The sequence below is a fragment of the Sapajus apella genome, unplaced genomic scaffold (assembly GCF_009761245.1).
Source record: "Sapajus apella isolate SASKATOON/1434 unplaced genomic scaffold, GSC_monkey_1.0 scaffold361, whole genome shotgun sequence".
Lineage (NCBI taxonomy): Eukaryota > Metazoa > Chordata > Mammalia > Primates > Cebidae > Sapajus > Sapajus apella.
The window spans coordinates 33622-54109 of record NW_022437301.1 but is presented as its reverse complement, the minus strand read 5'-3'; the positions used below and the strand labels follow the sequence as shown (position 1 = coordinate 54109).

General features: G+C 41.0%; 1 long non-coding RNA gene across 1 annotated transcript; it reads right to left on the bottom strand.

The window, feature by feature from the left end:
- Positions 1-12194: 12194 nt before the first annotated feature.
- Positions 12195-19340, bottom strand: LOC116545751. The gene is made up of 3 exons (XR_004266429.1): positions 19308-19340; positions 15626-15630; positions 12195-12328 (listed from the first exon to the last, which is right to left on the bottom strand). It is a non-coding gene; the product is annotated as an uncharacterized LOC116545751 (long non-coding RNA).
- Between the last annotated feature and the right edge of the window lie 1148 nt (positions 19341-20488).

Here is a 20488-nt window from a genome sequence, read left to right as displayed (position 1 = left end):
CTCCAACCCCTGGACTCAAATGATCTTCCAAACTCAGCCTCATGAGTAGCTTGGACTACAGGCTCACATCACCTCATATGGCTAATTTTTAAAAGTTTATGTAGAGACAGGGTCTTATATTGCCCAGGCTGGTGTGGAACTCCTGGTCTCAAGTGATCCTCCCTCCTCAGCCACCCAAAATGCTGGGATTACAGGAGTGAGCCATTGCACCTGGCTAATTTGTCCAATTTTAGGTGAGTTGTTTTTCTTTTTGTTCTTGAGGTATGAGCATTTTTTTGCTTTGTTTATTCTGGATACTATAGTATTATCAGATATATAATTTAAAAATATTTTTCTCCCATTTAATATTAACAGGTTCTCCTTTTACTTTTTTGATGGTATCCCTTGAAACAGAAGTTTTTTATTGTGATGAAGTCCAAAATATCTATTTTCTCTTTTGTTGCTTGTGTTTTTGGTGTCACATCTAAGAAACCATTGCCAATGAACATGAAGATTTACCCTTATGCTCTCTTCTAAGAATTTTAAGATTTTGAGGCTGAACACAATGGCTCATGCCTATAATCCCAGTACTTTGGGAGGCTGAGGCGGCAGGAGGATTGCTTGGGCCTGGGAGTTTGAGGCTGCAGTGAGCTATGATCATATCACTGCACTCCAGCCTGAGCGACATAGCGAGAATATCGTTTGATCATTAATCAATTTTGAGTTAATTTTTGTATATATTCTGAAGTAGGGGTCCAACTTTATTCTTTTGCAGATGAATATCCACTTGTCCCTGCACCATTTGATGAAGAGACTATTGTCTCCCTATTGAATGATTTGGCATCCTCGTTGAAAATTGATTAGCTATAGATGTATGGGTTTATATCTATATGCTTAATTCTATTCCACTGCTCTGTATGTATATTTTTAATGCCAGTACCACACTGTTTGATTATTGTAGCTATTATGACTTACAATAGGAAAGGGTGAGACTTCTTTGTTTTAATTTTCAAGATTGTTTTGTTTTTTTGGGGTCCCATGCAATTCCATATGAATTCAATAACTGACTTTCTTTTCTTTTCTTCTTTTTTTTTTTTTTTTTTTTGAGACAGGGTCTCACTCTGTTGCAAAGGCTGAAGTTCAGTGGCATGATCACAGTTCATTGCAGCTTCGACCTCCCTGGCTCAAGAGATCCTTCCACCTCAGCCTCCCAAGTAGGTAGGACCACAGATGCACACCACCACACCCAGCTAATTTTTTATTGTTAGTAGAGATGAGGTCTCAAGTGACCTTCCTGCCTTGGCCTCCCAAAGTGCTGTGACTTTTCTTTATCTGTTAAAAAGGCCACTGGAATTTTGATAGGGATTGCTTTGAATCTGTAGATCACTTTGAGTAGTATTGCCATCCTGAACAATATTATCTCTTTCAATCCATGCACACAGGAAGCCTTTCAATTTATTTGGGTCTTCTTTAATTTTTTTCAGCCATGTTTTATAGTTTTCAGTGTGCAAGTCGTTGACTTCCTTGGTAAAATTTACTCCTAGGTATTTTATTCTTTTGGATGCTATCGTACATAGAAATATTTTCTTAATTTTCTTTCATGATTGTTCATTGCTAATATACAGAAATGCAATTGATATTTGTATGTTGGTCTTGTATCTTGTGAATTTGCTGCATTCATTTGTTAGCGCAAGTAAATTTTTTTTCTGGAATCTTTGCAATTTTTTGTATATGGGATTATGTTATGTGTGAACAGACATAATTTTATAACTTCCTTTCTAATTTGGATGCTGTTTTTTCTTTTTGTCCCACTGACCTGACTAGAACTTACAGTACAATGTTGAATGACAGTGGAGAGAGAGAGCACCTTGTCTTATTCCTGAACTTAGGTGGGAATCTTTCAGTCTTTCTCTATTGAGGGTGATATCATTTGTGGGTTTTTCATAAATGTTCTTTATCAGGTTGAGAAAGTTTGCTTCTAAATTTTCTGAGAGTTTTTATTCTGAAAGGGTGTCAAATGCTTTTTCTGTGTCAATTGAGGCAATCATGTGGATTTTTTCCTTCATTCAATTAATGTTGTGGTTTACCACATTGATTAATTTTCTTATGTAAACTACTCTTGCTGTTGTAGGTAAAGCCTTCTTGATCATGGTTTATAATCCTTTTTTTATGCTGCAGAATCTGGTTTGTTAATATTTCCTTGAGGATTTTTACATCTCTATTCATAAAGGATATTGGTTGGTAATTTTTTTTTCTTGTTCTGCCTTTGGCTGTGGTTTCAGGGTAATGCTGGTTTCACAGGATGAGTTAAGAAGTGTTCCTTTTGCTTCTAGTTTTTGGAAGAAATTGAGAAGGATCAATGTTAATTCTTTAAATGTTTGGTAGCCTTTTTGGACATTTTTGTTGTTGTTGGAAGGTGTCTGATTACTGATTATCTTACTTATTATAAATGTGTTCATATTTTTAATTTATTCTTAGGTCAGTTTTGGTAATTTGTGTCTTATTTATTTAAAAAAATGTTTTCAACATATGCATGAAGTACCCTTTTCATCTCTGATTCTGTTTTGGTAATTTGTATCTTCTCTTCCTCTTTCTTCTTTTCTCAAATAATCTCACTACAAATTTGCCAATTTTATTAATTACTCTTAAAAAAAAAAACAAAAAAGTTTTGGCCGGGCACAGTGGCTCACACCTGCAATCCCAGTACTTTGGGAGGCTGAGGCAGGTGGATCACCTGAGGTCAGGGGTTCAAGACCAGCCTGATCAACATGGTGAAATCCCATCTCTAGTAAAAATACAAAAATTAGCCGGGCATGGTGGCAGGTACCTATAATCCCAGCTACTCAGGAGGCTGAGGTGGGATAATCACTTGAACCCAGGAGGCGGAGGTTGCAGTGAGCCAAGATTGCGTCATTGCACTCCAGTCTGGGCAGCAAGAGCAAAACTGTCTCAAAAAAAAAAAAAAAAAAGTTTGGCTCTATCAATTTTCTCTGTTTTATGTATGGTTACTATGCCATTTGTTTCTTTCTTTTTTTTTTTTCTCCATCCTTTGGTTTTTGTTTTTCTGTTTATAACTTCTTGAGGTGGCTGCTTAATCCATTAATTTTTGGCCTTTCTTCTCTCTCTATATATTAGGCCAGGCAATTGTCTTTTTTGTTATACATGTCTATTTATTAATGAAAAAGGAACTATCACCAACATTCATTTAAAAATAGGCAAAGACATTAACAAACATTTTTCCAAAGAAGATATACAGGTGGCAAATAGACACAAAACGTTCAATACCATAAAATAGAAGAAAAATGCAGTAAAATCACAGAAAGATGCCAGTATACAACTATTAAAACAACTAAAATTAAAAAGACTAACCATACCAAGTATTGGCAAGAATGTAGAGAAACAGGAAGGCTCACATACTGTTGATGGGAATGCAAATGGTATAGTTAGGTTATAGTTCGTTAGTTCCTTTAAAAGTGAAGCATTCACATACACTGTACTATTGGCACAGGAGAAATAAAACATTTATGCATCTTAAGAATTATATGCCTATGTTCATAGAACAGCCCCAAACTGGAATACATCCAATTATTTATCCAAATTGTGGCATATCCACAGAATATATATTACTCAGCAATACAAATGGACTATTCACATAAGCAATATTGCTAAATCCTAAAATAATTATGCAGTATGAAAAACATTAGGAAAAGAGGAGTAAATATTTTATGATTCCATTCACATAAAATTCTAGAAAACACAAACTATTCTCTTACAGTGAAAGTAAATCACTGGATTCTTGAAGGCCTTGGAAAGTGCAGGCAGATTGTAAAACAGCATGAGGTAAATCATGAATATGTTCATGATCATGATTAGGGTGGTGTAATAGTTCATTGTCACGCTACTGATAAAGACATACTTGAGACTGGGTAATTTACCAGAGAAAGACATTTAATTGGACTTACAGTTCCATGTGGCTGGGGAAGTCTCACGATCATGGCAGAAGTCAAGGAGGAGCAAGTCACATCTTAGGTGGATAGAAGCAGGCAAAAAAAGAGCTTGTGCAGGGAAATGCCTCTTTATAAAACCATCAGATCTCGTGAAACTTATTCACTATCATGAGAACAGTATGGGAAAGACCTGCTCCCATGATTCAATTACTTCCCACCGTGTTCCTCCCACAACACATAGGAATTCAAAATGAGATTTGGGTGGGGACAGAGACAAACCATATCAGGTGGTTTCATGGGTTTATATGACAAACTCTTCAAATTATACATAAATGCATATATACTTTGGCATGTCACTTATACATCAAGATAGTTTATAAAACATGTTTCAAAATAAAATACCTGATCTCCCACTTTTCTTTTTCTTTCTTTCTTTCTTTTTTTTTTTTTTTGAGATGGAGTGTCACTCGCCCAGGCTGGAGTGCAGTGGTGCAATCTCGGCTCACAGCAGACTCTGCCTCTCAGACTCAAGCAATTCTCCTGCCTCAGCCTCCCAAGTAGCTGGGATTACAGGCATCCACCACTATACCTGGCTAATTTTTTAAATCTTTAGTAGAGATGGGGTTTCACCATGTTGGCCAGGCTGATCTTGAACTCCTGACTTCAGGTGATCTGCCCACCTCGGCCTCCCAAAGTGCTGAGATTACAGGTGTGAGCCACCATGCCCAGCCTGATCTCCCACTTTTCAGAAACCAGAAGGCTTGGCAACCTCATGTTGATTGCACTCGCTTTTCCTTTAGGCCTGAGGAAGGGCAACCCTGCATCCATCAGTGCAGGAAATATCGGCAAGCCCTGAAGGCTGCTATGGTCTGAGACAACAGTAACACTGGTAGAAATCACAAGTCCTATATCCCTGTCCTGTAGAACGTCTATTGTTTGGAGTGCAGTGGTGCTATCTCAGCTTACTGCAAACTCTGCCTCCCAGGTTCAAGCAATTCTCATTCCTCAGCTTCCTGAGTAACTGGGATTACCGATGTGCACTACCATGTCTGGCTAATTTTTGTAGTAGAGAAGGGGTTTCACCATGTTGGCCAAGCTGGTCTCGAACTCCTGGCCTCAAGTGATCTGCCCACCTTGGCCTCCCAAATTTCTGGGATTACGGGTGTGAGCCATTGGGCCTGGCCAGACTTCTATTATCTTTATCCTTTTCCTTCTTCTGCAGCAACAGACTTGAGGTAAACAACTTAGAAAGTCAACAAGAATAAAAAAACAACTTTAATTGTTTTTGCTGACAATGACCTCAGCTATTGGCCCTACACAGATTTCTAGGTCCTGTCACTTGCTCAAAGCCACAGTCATGGGAAGATTTGTAAATGCACTTTTACAAGGGGCACATTCCGACTGGCTTGCTGCAGGCTCTGCCATATCCAGTATTTCTGTACCAATTATAGCTCACACCTGACCCCCGTCATCTTCTGAGTGACATCAGCCTATGGAATGTTTGATATCAGGGCATGTCTCCTTATAGAATTTCGTGAAAAGCTTCTCAACAGTGCTAGGCATCATATGACATCCTCTGGGTACAATGGAACAAATTTGTCCTATTCCCTGAAGCACAGGTGCTTGTCATAACAGCTGGCCTTTCCTCATGATGATCTCTAGTCTCACAGAAAGTATAGGCATCCAGGCCACAAATTAGAATAAGCAAAACCTTGCATTGTCTCCTAGGAGATCTTACATAGCAAAACAAATATGACCAAAACCAGAATGAGAATTACTCTGTCATTTTACTTTTTCTGTAGAGGCCCATGAAAGCTGTCCACTCTTTCATATAGAGTTCAAGTCTGTTTGCCACCCACCCCAAATAGTAAACAAAACCCCAAGATTATAGGTAGACTCAAATATAAGGCCTTTAGTGGTAGCACCTGCCTGTATTCCCAGCTACTCAGGAGGCTGAGGCATGAGAATCGTTTGAACCCGGGAGGCGGAGGTTGCAGTGGGCTGAGATTGCATCACTGAGCTCCAGCCTGGGTGACAGAGTGAGACCCTGTCTGTCTGATCACAGCATACATCTGACTCCGTTTTGGTCAGGAGGGCCTAGCCTGGGTTCTGCTGGAGGCTTATGTGGAAGGCTTCCCTTCATGAAAATTCTTGGTCTCACACGACACTTGGTCATTCTTCCAGCCTCCAAGTCACGACCTGGCAACTGGCTGCCTCACATTGCTCCAGTTGGTGCACTGGTAAAGCTATATATATATATAATATGCATTTTTTGAGACAGGGAAAGATACACACCAGTTTTAGGATAGTAATTACTTTAGAGAGGGAAGGGATGATAAAGGAATAGAGATGTAACATTTTATTTCTTACAAATACAGCACTAAAATATAAATAAGCATGTATAGAGAATAAGGCAGAATAGTAACATCTGTTTAATTTTGTTGTGGGTAAATCCCACAAGATTTTATATTTAGATTTTTTTATCATTCAATTGAAAATATTTCTTGTTTAATTATGATCTATGATTTCTTTTTTTTCCCCCTCAGGTATGGCCCAGGAAAGTGTGATGTCATCACATTGATCTATGATTTCTTTCTTTTTAAAAAGTCTGAGTTGTTTGGAAGTCTATTTTTTTATTATACTTTAAGTTCTGGGGTACATGTGCAGATCATGCAATACATATGCCATGGCAGTTTGCTGCTTCCATCCCCCCATCATCTACATTAAATATTTCTCCTAATGTTATCCCTCCCCAATCTCCCCACCCCCTCCTATACTCCTCCTAGCCCCCCCAGCCCCCAACAGGCCCCAGTGTGTGAAGTTCTCCACCCTGTGTCCTTGTGTTCTCATGGTTCAACACCCACTTATGAGTGAAAACATGTGGTGTTTGGCTTTCTGTTCTTATGTCAGTTTGCTGAGAATGATGGTTTCCAGTTTCATCCATGTCCCTGCAAAGGACATGAACTCATCCTTTTTTATGGCTGCATAGTATTCCGCAGTGTATATGTGCCACATTTTCTTTATCCAGTCTATCATTGATGGGCATTTGGGTTGGTTCCAGATCTTTGCTATTGTGAACAGTGCCACAATAAACAAATGTGTGCATGTGTCTTTATAATAGAATGATTTATAATCCTTTGGGTATATACCCAGTAATGGGATTGCTGGGCCAAATGGTATTCCTATTTCTGGATCCTTGAGGAATCTCCACACTGTCTTCCACAATGGTTGAACTAATTGACACTCACACCAACAGTGTAAAAGTGTTCCTATTTCTCCACATCCTCTCCAGCATCTGTGGTCTCCAGATTTTTTGATGATGAGCTTTTTTTCATGTTTCCTGGCCACATAAATATCTTCTTTTGTAAAGTGTCTGTTCATATCCTTCACCCACTTTTTGATGGTCAGCCTGGTCTCGAACTCCCGACCTCAGGTGATCCGCCCACCTTGGACTCCCAAAGTGCTGGGATTACAGGTGTGAGCCACTGTGCCTGGCTCAGAAGTTTTAAAATACACTAGTAGCCTCAATAATATTTACCATTTCTAAAATTCCTATTTTGTATGATGACATTTTTATAACCACCATTTTATTTATTTATTTATTATTTATTTGTTTTAAGATGGAGTCTCACTCTGTTGCCCAGGCTGGAGTGCAGTGGAGCAATCTTGGCTCTCTGCAACCTCTGCCTCCCAGGTCAAGCAATTCTCGTGCCTCAGCCTGCTAAGTAGCTGGGATTACAGGTGTGCCACCATGCCTTGCTAATGTTTTGTATTTTTAGTAGTGACAGAGTTTCATCATGTTGCCCAGGCTGGTCTTGAACTCCTGAGCTCAGGCAATCTGCCCACCTCGGCTTTCCAAAGTGCTAGGATTGCAGGCATGAGCTACCACACCTGGCCTCATTTTTGCATTTTTTAGTAGAGACAGGGTTTCACCATGTTGGCTAGGCTGATATTGAACTCCTGGCCTCAAGTGATCCACTCACCTTAATCTCCCAATGTTCTTTTTTTTTTCCTCCCTTTTCCCTGCCACCTTTCCTGGCCCTCTGGGTTTTGGACACTCTTGGCAGTTATTTTCTTTTCCTACAACATTTCACTTTTCCCTGGCTTCCACTGTTGCTGATAAGAAGTTAGAGGTCAGTCTTACTGTTATTTGATGTTTTTCTGTCTTCGTCTCTGGTTGCTTTTAAGATTTTCTCAGACTTTCTGTACTTTTACTGTTATGCACCAAGAAGTGGGTTTCTTTTCATTTATTCTGCTTTGGCTTTCTTTAATCTGTCAGTTGGTGTCTTTCATAGGTTCTAAGAAATTCTGTCATTTTGTTTCTGAATGTTACCTTTTCCCCATCTTTCTTTCCTCTTTGTCTCTCTGGAACTCCAAGTATAATCAATCTACATTATTTGTGTATTGCATATGTGCAGATTCATCTACTTGCTAAAATCTATTTGTGACCCCAAAATTAATCTTATTTTCATGGTCATTCATGGACATTCTCAGAGTGGCAAAAAATTGGAGTCACCTGATGTACATGTTCCCAGCTGAGGTCAAACAAGGTGATGCTCTGCCTTCTTTGCTTCAGCTTTCACACCGTAAACACATGTCCTTTTTGCTATCTATTTAGTGTTTTGGTTTTGCTTTTGCTTTTTTGTTGGTGATTTCTCTGTTTAAAAGCTTTTTTGGTGCAAGAAGGCTGTGAAAATCAGTGTGTTAGATAAGCTTCATTCAAACATGAGTTATAGTGCTGTTGGCCATGAGTATGTTAAATAAGCTGCCTTTAAACACAAACACACATAAAACAAAGTTACATATTGATTAATTAATGAAATAATTATGAACAGATGCTCATAGGAACTTAACCTTTTATTTCTCCTAGGAACAATGGTTTAGTATTCACTAATCCAGTATTCACAATGACTTTATAGAACATAACTCTTGTCAATAATGAGAAGTGACTGTGTTAGAACATCTTCTATCTTCTTTATTTCTCACTTTCTCTTTTTTATCTTCTATTGTTTTGTCTCTCTATGTAGCATAATAGATAATTTATTTTGTCTTAATTTCTGGTTCATTATTTGCCCTTCAGTAGCACCATATGACTACTGAAGCATTGAGTTTTAAACTTCAGTTATTTGTTTTGCTATAAGTTTTATTTGGTTTCTTTTTAAGTCTTCAATGTCACTTTTTAGAGTTTCCTATTCTCTGTAGATTTGATCTAGCTTATTTTTCATTTCATTAAAAATGGTAAGCCACCTCACAGTTATTTAATAGTCTGTATATGGTAATTCCACTATCTGAAGTTTTTGAGGGTCTGTTTTTATTGTTGGTTGTAGCCAGTGATTCTTGCTTTTTGGGTCTAGTTTTCTTGTGTGCTTGGTCATCTTTTATTGAGACAGGATGCTGCTCTCTTGCCCAGCTTGGAGTACAGTGACATGATGATGACTCACTGCAGCCTCAACCTCCTGTGCTCAAGTGATCCTCCTGTCTCAGCCTCTTAAGTAGCCAGGACTACACATGTGTGCCATCATGCCCATGCTTGGTTATCTTTGACCATGTGTTCCTCACTGCATTTAAAAATTATTTGTAAGAATAATTTGAGATCAAGGATAAAGGTTTCTTTCTCCAAACATATGTGTTTGTTTCTGTCAAGTACTTGGGGGTACCAGCAATATGGCATTTCCTTAAACCTAGCTCAAGCCTGGACGTTCTGTGAACAACCCAGAGAATCAGACTTGGGTTGTAATCCCATGTGAGGACAGTCCCAACTCTGGTTCATCCTTTTCCTGAAGGTGTAGCACTCTGGGGGTCCTAGCTTTTTGAGGGGAGGATCTCCTATTTGTGGGTGCTCCAAGCTTTGACTTCTTTCCTGATGCCACCTGCTCTGTGAATTATTCAAAGTGAAAGTTCAAAAATTTATGATTCTCAAGAACCCTTAGAGAAAATGTTTCTTTTGCTCTTATTCACCTCGCTGGTAAATATTTAACCTTTAATTCTGGCCTAGTAATTCCTTACCATCTTGTCAGGACTTGTATGCTTTTTTGTTTTTTTTTTTTTTCGAGATGGAGTCTTGCTCTGTTGCTCAGGCTGGAGTGCGGTGGCACAATCTTGAACTCCTAGCTTCAAGCAATCCTCCCCCTTTGGCTCCCCCAAAGTGCTGGGACTACAAGCGAGCCACCATGCCCTCTTCCTGGCTTAATTCCTCATCTTCTGTGTGTGATAACTCAAATGGGAGAAGACATATCTCCAGAAGGATAAGCAGTAGGTATAAGGCACAGGACACTTCCTCAGGTGAAAAAGTCCTGCAGAAACATAAAGTAACTCTAGTTCAACTACACACAGCTATTTTTGCAACAATTTCTATCACAAATCAAAACTCAGTTCATCAATCTAAAAGGGTCTTCATTCAAGTTGCTCCATAGTTTCCATCAAGAACAAAGGATAGGATTGAAGAACATTAAAAAAAAACCAAACAAATCAAAAACAAAGGGCAGGTACTTTCTTTCAATGTATGGAACTGAAGGACCCATTCAAGGGTTCTCTCCAACCCTCTCCCCTAAAAGGAGCAGCTGGAACTAAAGATAAATTCACATATCTACTTCCCAATCTTGATGCTTGTGCTTTTAAAATAATAGCTTTCTCAACTTTTATCCATCAATATTTCCCCCCAAAATTCTCAGAGCTCACATCCTAGACATCTTGCCAACTTTCCATCAAATCAGCAGATGCCAACTGCCGCTTTCCTCCAACTTTCCCTATCCCGACTTTGGGTAGTTTACATGGAACAAGAGTTAATGGCCTACAGTGCTGCCTTTCATAAAAGCTGCTTGCTACTAAATAGGTCTTGCCAGCATATTTGCTTATAAAAACAGGCACCTCTGTGGCAATATTTTATTTCTGTGATGCTTTTTCCATTTTATCAGGACACGCCAGAAATGTGATCATTTTGGTTGATGATCCTTAGTACAATGGACTCAACTGTTCAGCTTCAGCACACTTTGATCTGGTTTTTGACTGGCTAAGAACCTTAAGCTATTTTGACACATCAGTGAGACACTGAATCTCTTATGGAGAAGGCAGAGTAGGGCTTGAAGAAACAGTCTATTGGTTTTTAAATGTGAAAATTAGTGCTTATAGTCCAGCAAGTTTTTGTTTATCTTACAGAAATGCAAGATATCTCAAGAAAGTATCTTAAAAGATTACCTTTTAGAACAATTTGCTTTCCACCAGAAAATATGTATATTGAATGTGAATGTGAAATGGAGTGAAAGTGTCCGTGTATAATATAAAGTGCACCAGAAAGAGGAATGAATGGAGGAAGGGAGACAGCTATTCCTCAGGCAGAGGAAAAGAAGGAATAATTTATTTAAACCTTCCATCTGCCTCCTCACTTCTGTCCCCACAAGTTTATAGGGACAAGTAGTTGAGGATATACTAGGTTATGGCATAGTGTCAACTCCAAATCTTGGTAGCTTAACACAAGAAATATTTATTTGTCTCTCATATCCAATAGGTCTAAGGGACTTTCTAGCATGACTATAGCTATATGTGGCACCTAAGCTATTCAGCCTGATGGAGGCTTTACCATCCAGTAATTGTACCATTTTAAACACACGGTTGTTTTAAACTTGCTTGATGTAACATGGGAAGAAAGAGTTTGAGGCTTGGCTACGTGCTACCTTCTAACTGGGCACCTTTCTTCTCAATGCAACTAGACTCATCTCTCTAAAATGCAAACTGGTTCATGACACTCCCTTGCTTACAACTCTCACCGCCATTAGCGTAAAGTCCAAATTTTGATTCCATGGTTTGTAAGATTCTCTAATTATTTCTCTAGCTTCACTCCCCGTTAGTCCCCTATTGCCCTCTCGCGCTCTATGATCTTGCTATGCATTCTTTTTCTGGTTCTTGAATTGAGTGGCTTACCTCGCTGCTTTTGCTCAGACTGTTCATCCTGCCTGTGACACTCTTTCTCCACCTCATTCATCTGGCAAACTCCTATTTGTCCTGCGGGCTTCAGTTTACATGTCATTAGAGTCTCTCCCTTTGCCTCCTCAACCATGCTGCGGGTCCCTCCCCTGTGCTCCCATGGTCATCAGTGTTTCTCGTGTCACAGTGCTACCCTCGTAATATCATAATTAACAGTTTATTATCTCCCTCACTGCAATGTGAGGTTCATAGGAGCAGGGACTATGTCTGTCTTGTCCAATGCCCGTCTTGTCCAATGCCCAGCACATGGCTTAGCAAAATATTCGTGAACAAAAAACTAAGTAAAAGAATGACTGAATGGGCCAGGCAGGGTGGCTCACACCTGTAATCCCAGCACTCTGGGAGGCCATGATGGATGGATCATGACATCAAGAGACTGAAACCAGCCTGGCCAACATGGTGAAACCCCGTCTCTACTAAAACTACAAAAATTTGGGTGTTGTGGTGCATGTTTGTAGTCCCAGCTACTCAGGAGACTGAGGCAGGAGGATCACTTGAACCTAGGAGGCAGAGGTTGCAGTGAGTTGAGATCATGCCACTGCACTCCAGCCTGGCACAGAGCAAGATTCTGTCTTTAAAAAAAAGAAATGATTTAATGTCAGAAATACTGTATTTTCTGGTGTCAGGATTTTTCTGGTGCCTTGGCCTCCAATAAATTTGCCAGTCTCTCCTGAGAAAGAACTTGCACCTATCTTCTTCTTTGATATGTCCTAGGCATGCAGCACTATTTTCCATCAACACTTAGGGCAAGGCAGCAAATTAAGGGGTTGGAGGATGGGGCAGTTGTTCTTAGTGAGCTAGTGATATTGTCTGCATACTTCAAGGCTCTTCCTTTCTTTCCTCCCCTCCCTCCCCTCCTTCCCCTTCCTCCCCTTCCTCCCCTCTTCTCCCCTTCCCTCCCCTCTCCTTTCTTTTTGACCAGAGTTTCACTCTTCTTGCCGAGGCTGGAGTGCAGTGGCATGATCTCAGCTCACTGCAACCTCCACCTCCCGGGTTCAAGAAAGCCTCCTGCCTCAGCCTCCCCAGTAGCTGGGATTACAAGCACCTACCACCATGCCAGGCTCATTTTTGTATTTTCAGTAGAGATAGGGTCTCACCATGTTGGCCTGGATGGTCTCAAACTCCTGACCTCAGGTGATCCACCTGCCTTGGCCTCCCAAAGTGCTGGGATTACAGGCATGAGCCACTGTGCCTGGCCTATTTTTTTTTTTTTTCATATTTGTAATTGCAATTAAAAAAAAATCAGATCTTTTCCTCTCAAGTGGGCTGTAAATTCCATGAGTTCTGGGGTGCCATGTTTTCTTTTCTTTTCTTTTTTTTTTTTTTTTGAGGCAGAGTTTCGCTCTTGTCGCCCAGGCTGGAGTGCAGTGGTGTGATCATGGCTCCCTGCAAGCTCTGCCTCCCATGTTCAAGCGATTCTTCTGCCTCAGCCTCCTGAGTAGCTGGGATTACAGACACCCACCACCATGCCCAGCTAATTTTTGTAATTTTAGTAGAGATGGGGTTCCACCATGTTGGCCAGGCTGGTCTCAGGCTGGTCTCAAACTCCTGACCTCAGGTGATCCACCGCCTTGGTCTCCCAAAGTGCGGGGATTAAAGGCGTGAGCCATCATGCATGGCCTGGTGCCATGTCTTCTACCACTTTTGAAGACCTTCAAGTTCATTGGCCAAGTTCTGGGGAGCCATGTTTTCTTTTCTTTTCTTTCCTTTTTTTTTTTGAGGCGGAGTTTTGCTGCTTACCAAGTTTCTTAGCACTTGGTAAGCAGCAGCCCCAGGGACCAACTGACAGTTTGTGAGCAGGGAAATTGAATGTTTAGCTCACCTTGTCAGAGGTGGCAAAATTTGGCTATGCATTGGTTGCCCATGATTTTGAGGCGTATTGTCGAAGATAACAGGACTAGAAGTGTGCTCTGGCCCTTAGTTTAAGGGGTTAACCCTTGGGTTAAGGCATTGCCATAGGCTATTATAGGATTATTGCTGTGGGAATAAAGTTTCTTCCCAGGACTTTGTTGTTCATTTTAACATGTGAACATGCCAATTGAGTTTTGTTGGCAAATCCCACCAGCCACTTCTGAAAGAAAAACTGGAGCTTTACATCTCACAAAAAAAGACTACTCTTGTCCTGTTCTTGTGGGTGAATTTCTTTTTTCTTTCTTTTTTTTTTTTTTTTGAGATAGAGTCTCGCTCTGTTGCCAAGCACCAGGCTGGAGTGCAGTGGCGTGATCTCAGCTCACTGCAACCTCCGCCTCCTGGGTTCAAGCAGTTCTCCTGCCTCAGCCTCCTGAGTAGCTGGGACTTCAGGTGCGTGCCACCACACCCGGCTAATTTTTGTATTTTAGTAGAGATGGGGTTTTACTATGTTGGCCAGGATGGTCTCGATCTCTTGACCTCATGATCCACCTGCCTCGGCCTCCCAAAGTCCTGGGTTTACAGGGGTGAGCCACTGCACCCAGCCGAGGGTGAATTTCTTATTCTGCAGAATTAATGTCACTGATTTTACTGTTCTGATTATACTGTGCATTTCAGTCTTCTTTTTCTTGGGTTTGACTAACTATGGACCCTTTACAACTTGACCTAGAGAAACTGTCGATTAATGTATATGTTTTGCCTAGAAACACAGATGGGCAAGGTACAGTAAAAACTCAAAGTTGTGTGTATTAAGAGTTAACCTAAGGTTCAACACCAAGGTTCCAGAATTCTTTGGTAAATGTTCTGTAAATAAATATTTAGATGTGTTAAGAAATTCAAAGTTTAAAAAAGATTCTAAGCTGAATCCTTCTATAAATTAAATAATTCATGCACCGTGAATAAGTAACCCATAGTTTACCTGATTGAATAATTTGCATTTTCATATTGGATTTTTCTAAGATCAGGGACAATAATACTAAGAAATCACCTACGACATTTTTGTAGGTTTCATTCACCCACTCTCCAATATATACAGTTGTAAATCAGTGTTATAGACATTAGTGCTATTCAGCAAGTTTTTCTTGTTCTCCTTCATGGTAGGATTTAACTTTCTGGTCTCTTTGGGATTGGGTTGGGCAGTGTGAGTTGAGTGGTAATAATCTGTCACTTCTAGGCCAGAGCATTTCATTGTCAATGTGAGCCCTTCTGAAACCTTTTCTTCCCATTAGGCTGGGTCCATGAGTGATCATGATGAGCAGAGACCTATGCCAACTCATGATGGACGTGAAGACTAAATGAGAAATAAGTTTTTATTATCATGAGCCACTGAGATTTGAAGGTTGTTACCCTGGCAGATCCTAGCTTATCCTGATTGATACACCCAGGTATAGCATGGGCCATCCTTTCTGTCTTACAGTATGTATTCCTTGTCTCCATACTGATGTGGCTTGGATGCTTTGTCCCTCCAAATCTCATGGTGAAATATGACCTCCAATGTTGGTGGTGGGGCCTAGTGGGAAGTTTTTGGGTCATGGGAGTGGATCCCTCATGAATAACTTGGTGCCCTCCCTTTGGTAATGAGTGCATTCTTCCTCTGTTAGTTCATGGGAGAGCTGGTTGTTTAAAGGGAGCCTGGTACCTCTCTCCTCTCTTTCTCTCTCTCCATGTGACACACATGCTCCCCCTTCGCCTTCTGCCATCATAGTACGTTTCCTGAGGCCTCACCAGAAGTAGAGCAGATATTGATCCCATGCTTCTTGTACAGCCTACAAAACCATAAGCCAAATAAACCTCTTTTCTTTATAAATTACACAGACTGAGGCATTTATTTATGGCAATGAAAAATAGACTAACACACATACAGAAAAGAAGTCAGGGATGTTAAAGTCTGTTATGCTAGAGAATACATCTGTCAATCTACAGAGTCCCAAGGCTATTTGATGGCTTCAGTTAATAATGTACTTGGGAAGGACTAGTGCCCTCTCAATTCTATAACATCTCGAGTCCTGGAAGGTAATCAGAAAGGTGATAGCATTCCCTTCCAGATACTTTTCAATCCTTTCTTTTTCAGACCAAAGGCACACTAAACTACATGCAGATTTTGGAAAACAAAAGTTCAGGGACTATCAGAGTCATGATTCCCTTGGTGACTATTTTGCCAACAGACCCTGTACCACCTGCTGTGGCCACCTGAACTTAGGTGGGCTAATTAGAATCCTTCCCCAGAATTTTACATACTATTATAGGGCACAAATTATAAAGATATAGGTCCAAATCTGTTGAAAGCCCTCTTCCCTGCCCTGCATAGATAAAATGACGGTAGGTCAGGTGTGGTGGCTCATGCCTGTAATCCCAACACTTTGGGAGAAAGAGGTGGGCCGATTACTTGAGCCCAGGAATTACAGACCAGCCCGGGCAACATGATGAAACCCCATCTTTACAAAACATACAAAAAATTAGCCAGGCATGGTGGTGTGTGCCTGTAGTCCTGGCTACTCAGGAGGCTGATGTGGGAGGATTGGTTGAGCCCAGGAGGTTGAGGCTGCACTGCAGTGAGTCAAGATTGTACCATTGCATTCCAGCTTGGGTGACAGAGACCCCGTCTCAAAAAAAAAACAAAACAGAACAACAACAACAACAACAACAACAACAACAACACACACACACACACAAAAAAAAAAACCCAGAAAAAGAAAGAAAATGTGATGGCAGAGGAGGTGGGAAAGTAAATATTCTGAGAGCAGCAATGAGAAATGAAGATGTAGAGATAGTGAGTGAGAGTGAGCTAGGCTCGCTGTGTTACTGCCCTTTCATTCAGTCATCACTGAGGCCAGTGCCATCCTTGCCTTTATGCATTTTTGGTTCTTGAGTTCATAAATGTACTCCCCCACTCCCACTGCTTACTTGGCTTAAGCTAGTTCTGGTTGGACTTCTGCCACTTAACAATGAAATGAGTCCTGATTAATAAAGTGGTTTAAGCAACTCTTTAAAAAAAAAATTCTTATTTCAGTGTTTCTCAGCTATTTTCTATCATGACACAAGTGGAAAATGATATTTTACAGCACCCGGGGTAAACTAGAGGGGATTTGTGGGTGTCTACATGGGACTCACTGACAACATCCATTACTTTTTTATATCATCGACAGACATTCTCCAATTGAGTGCCCATATGACCATTCTGTTTTCACTTTCAGTATAGTATTTAATAATTATATGAGATATTCAGCGCTTTATTAGCCTTTGTGTTGGATGATATTTGCCCAACTGCAGGCTAATATAAATGTTCTCAGCACGTTTAAAGTAAGCTGATCTAAGCTATGATGCTTAATAAGTTATGTGTATTAAATGCATTTTTGACTTATTTTTAACTGATGGTGGGTTTATGGGGATGTAAATATCTGTAAGTTACCCCATAGTAATTATCTGTAATTATTATAATTAAAATAAATATGATATATTTAGTTGATTAATTTATTTTTTTGAGATGGAGTTTCACTCTTGTTACCTAGGCTGGAGTGCAATGGTGCAATCTCAGCTCATGCAACCTCCACCTGCTGGGTTCAAGTGATTCTCCTGTCTCAGCTTCCCAAGTAGCTGGAATTGCAGGTGCCCACCACCATGCCCAGCTAAATTTTTGTATTTTTAGTAGAGACGGGGTTTCACCACGTTGGCCAGGCTGGTCTCGGCCTCCTGACATCAAGCGATCCACCCGTCTCGGCCTCCCAAAGTGCTGGGATTGCAGGCGTGAGCCACTGTGTCCAGCCCAACATACTTTAAAAGATATTCAATTTTGTGTTAAACTTATAAATAAAATATTTTCAAAAATGTTTAATGAAAAACCTGAGCTTGCTTCTGTAAAATATAACTTTTTCTGTCCGTCATTGTGCTTGAAATGATTTCACACAGTTCCCTATCAAAGTTTTAATTATGACTACTTGTTTTTATTTCTTAAAATTTAATTTAATTTAAAATTTTTGTAGAGACAGGGTCTCCCTATATTTCTCAGGCTGGTCTTGAACTCCTGGCCTCAAGTGATCCTTCTGCCTCAGCCTCCCAAAGTTCTGGGATTATAGGCATGAGCCACCATGCCCAGCCCACTGATGACTTTCTGAATTTTTTATTATCACCATTGATAAGAAACTTTGTTCCCACAAGTAGGTGATAAAAACAACTTAAAACATGTTTGACAATTATTCCAAAACTGCAACAGTTGAATTTTTTAGACAACTGGTGGCTAGAGTAAAAAAATAAAAAAGTTTAATTTTTTGTAAATTCTATTTTTTTAGAGACAGGGTCTTGCTCTATTGCCCCGTTGCTCAGGCTGGATTTGAACTCGGGGGCTCAAGTGATCCTCTCGCCTCAGCCTCCCCAAGTAGCTGAGACTACAGTCACGTGCTACCAGGCCTAGCAATAATTGAAATATATTTTAAAAGTCCAACAGCTCTTCCTTTTCTTTCACTGATAAGCACTATGATGAAATATGTATGATAACACAAATGAATTCCAAATCCAATCCAATTTTTTTTTCTTTTTGGAGACAGTGTCTGGTTTTGTTGCCCAGGCTGTAGTGTGGTGGTGCAATCTCAGCTCACTGCAACCTCCACCTCCCAGTCTCCAGCCATCCTCTCACCTCAGCCTCCCAAGTACCTGGGAATACAGGTGCACACTACCACACCCGGCTAAGTTTTGTATGTTTTGTAGAGATGGGGTTTCGCCATGTTGCCCAGGCTGGTCTGAAACTCCTGAGCTCAAGTGATCCACCTGTCTCGGCCTCCCAAAGTGCTGGGGTTACAGGCATGAGCCACCGCGCCCAGCCCAAATCCAAATTTTTAAATGTGAAGCACCGTATTTCAAAATAATGATGTAATTTTCAGAACATACAGGCAGTCACCACATGGCTAACTTGGATGCCTCTGAGACAGCATATCAGCAGCAAACAGACATATGTGAAGATATGAATTTGGGGCCAGTACCCGGAGCGGGGCCTACTGGTATTTTCTCTCTTCATTCCCTCCACTAGTCTCAAATAGAAGACGTGTTGGTTGATCACCTCCTTAGGGATAGTCAGCATGAAACAGTGAAGCAGTGAGGGACAGAAGTTCCTTTAGTGCTGGTTGACTGTGGAGACTGGATGGCAAAATTCTACATTCTGTTCTACAGAGCCTGCCCTCTGCAAAAAAGCCCAACTAAGTTGCTAGCAGCTGGTGGTGATTGGCATGAAGGCTCTGGCTCCCTCAAGCTCTGCCTGACTGCCCCAAACCCTGAGGGAATCGATAATTCTTGCCCTACTTATAATCCATTGGCAGCACCCCAGCATAATAAGGCCCATTAATTGGGAAGCTCTGCTTTATTAAATCTTTCACTAGGCCGGGCGCAGTGGCTCACACCTGTAATCCCAGCACTTTCTGAGGCTAAGGCGGGCAGATCACCTGAAGTCAGGAGTTCGAGACCAGCCTGGGCAACATGGAGAAAGCCCATCTCTACTAAAAATACAAAATTAGCTGGGCATGGTGGCGCATGCCTGTAATCCCAGCTACTGGGGAGGCTGAGGCAGGAGAAACGCTTGAACCCAGGAGGTGGAGGTTGCAGTGAGCCGAGATGGCACCATTGCACTCCAGCCTGGGCAACAAGAGCAAAACTCCATCTCAAGTAATAATAATAATAATAACCTTTCACTGGAACTACACAGTGGGATGGGAGACAGGTTTGCCATTTTAGGCCTTCACAAGAGCAATGTCCCACACGCAGTCACACTCTCCCTCAGCCTCCCTCTCTAGAGTCCCTCTTCCTCAGGAAGCTATAGTCTCTTCTCCTCAAGACAAAGAGCTCTAGTGTGTTCTGGTTTCTTCGTCTAGAGGTAGAGGGAGGCTTGCTGCTACCTAGGCTTGGGGTCTTTGAGGCTGAGGCCTGTGGGTGTCGTGGTCGTTATTCCTTCTTTACCCCTAACGCCTGTGGAAGCTTCTGCTGTGCCAACGCAAGCCTCACTCACTAAAACATCAGCAATGGGGCTGGACTGCTGGACTCCTAGCAACGCTGTTGTAGTAACAGTGACAACAGCTGAAGGAAACACAGTCCTTAGGTGGACTGAGCAGGCTTCCAGATTTTTCTCCTTAAGGCAACAGAAGCCAGTTGTGACTGTCTGAAATGAGTATGCACTCCTGTGATTCACAGAGCTCTTGTGAGAGGGCGCACTCTAGAGAGGGAAGAAGCATATTCTGATGATAGCTAAGCGAAGGGCTAGGGATCATTTAATTAGAAAAATAACGGAAATTTGTTTTCCTTCGAGCTAGGTAAGTGGTATATGTATTTTTACACTTCAAATTTGTTCTTTCCTAAAATGTAATTGCCTCCAATGTTACTGGTGTCTGGCACAACTGGCCTTAACAAAAGGTAATGACATATTAAGCTAGTGAAACAAAGTGGGCTGTTCTCTCTGATAACCTTGCTTGTTGTAGACTTCAAATCTCATTCCAAACCTTGCTTTCCTGAGGAAGTGCTCTGCTAATTCCTGCTCTGGCAGCGTCTTTAATCCTGGGTGCCCTTGGAAAAGTGAACAAAACTTCCGAGGTTTTCGCATATTTGTCTGTTCAATTTTGTAGTGAATCACTCAGCTTGCTTAGCTGCTCCTCCTCCTATGCCTCTGGTCTGCCTGAGGAACACGAAGAAAAGAGCCA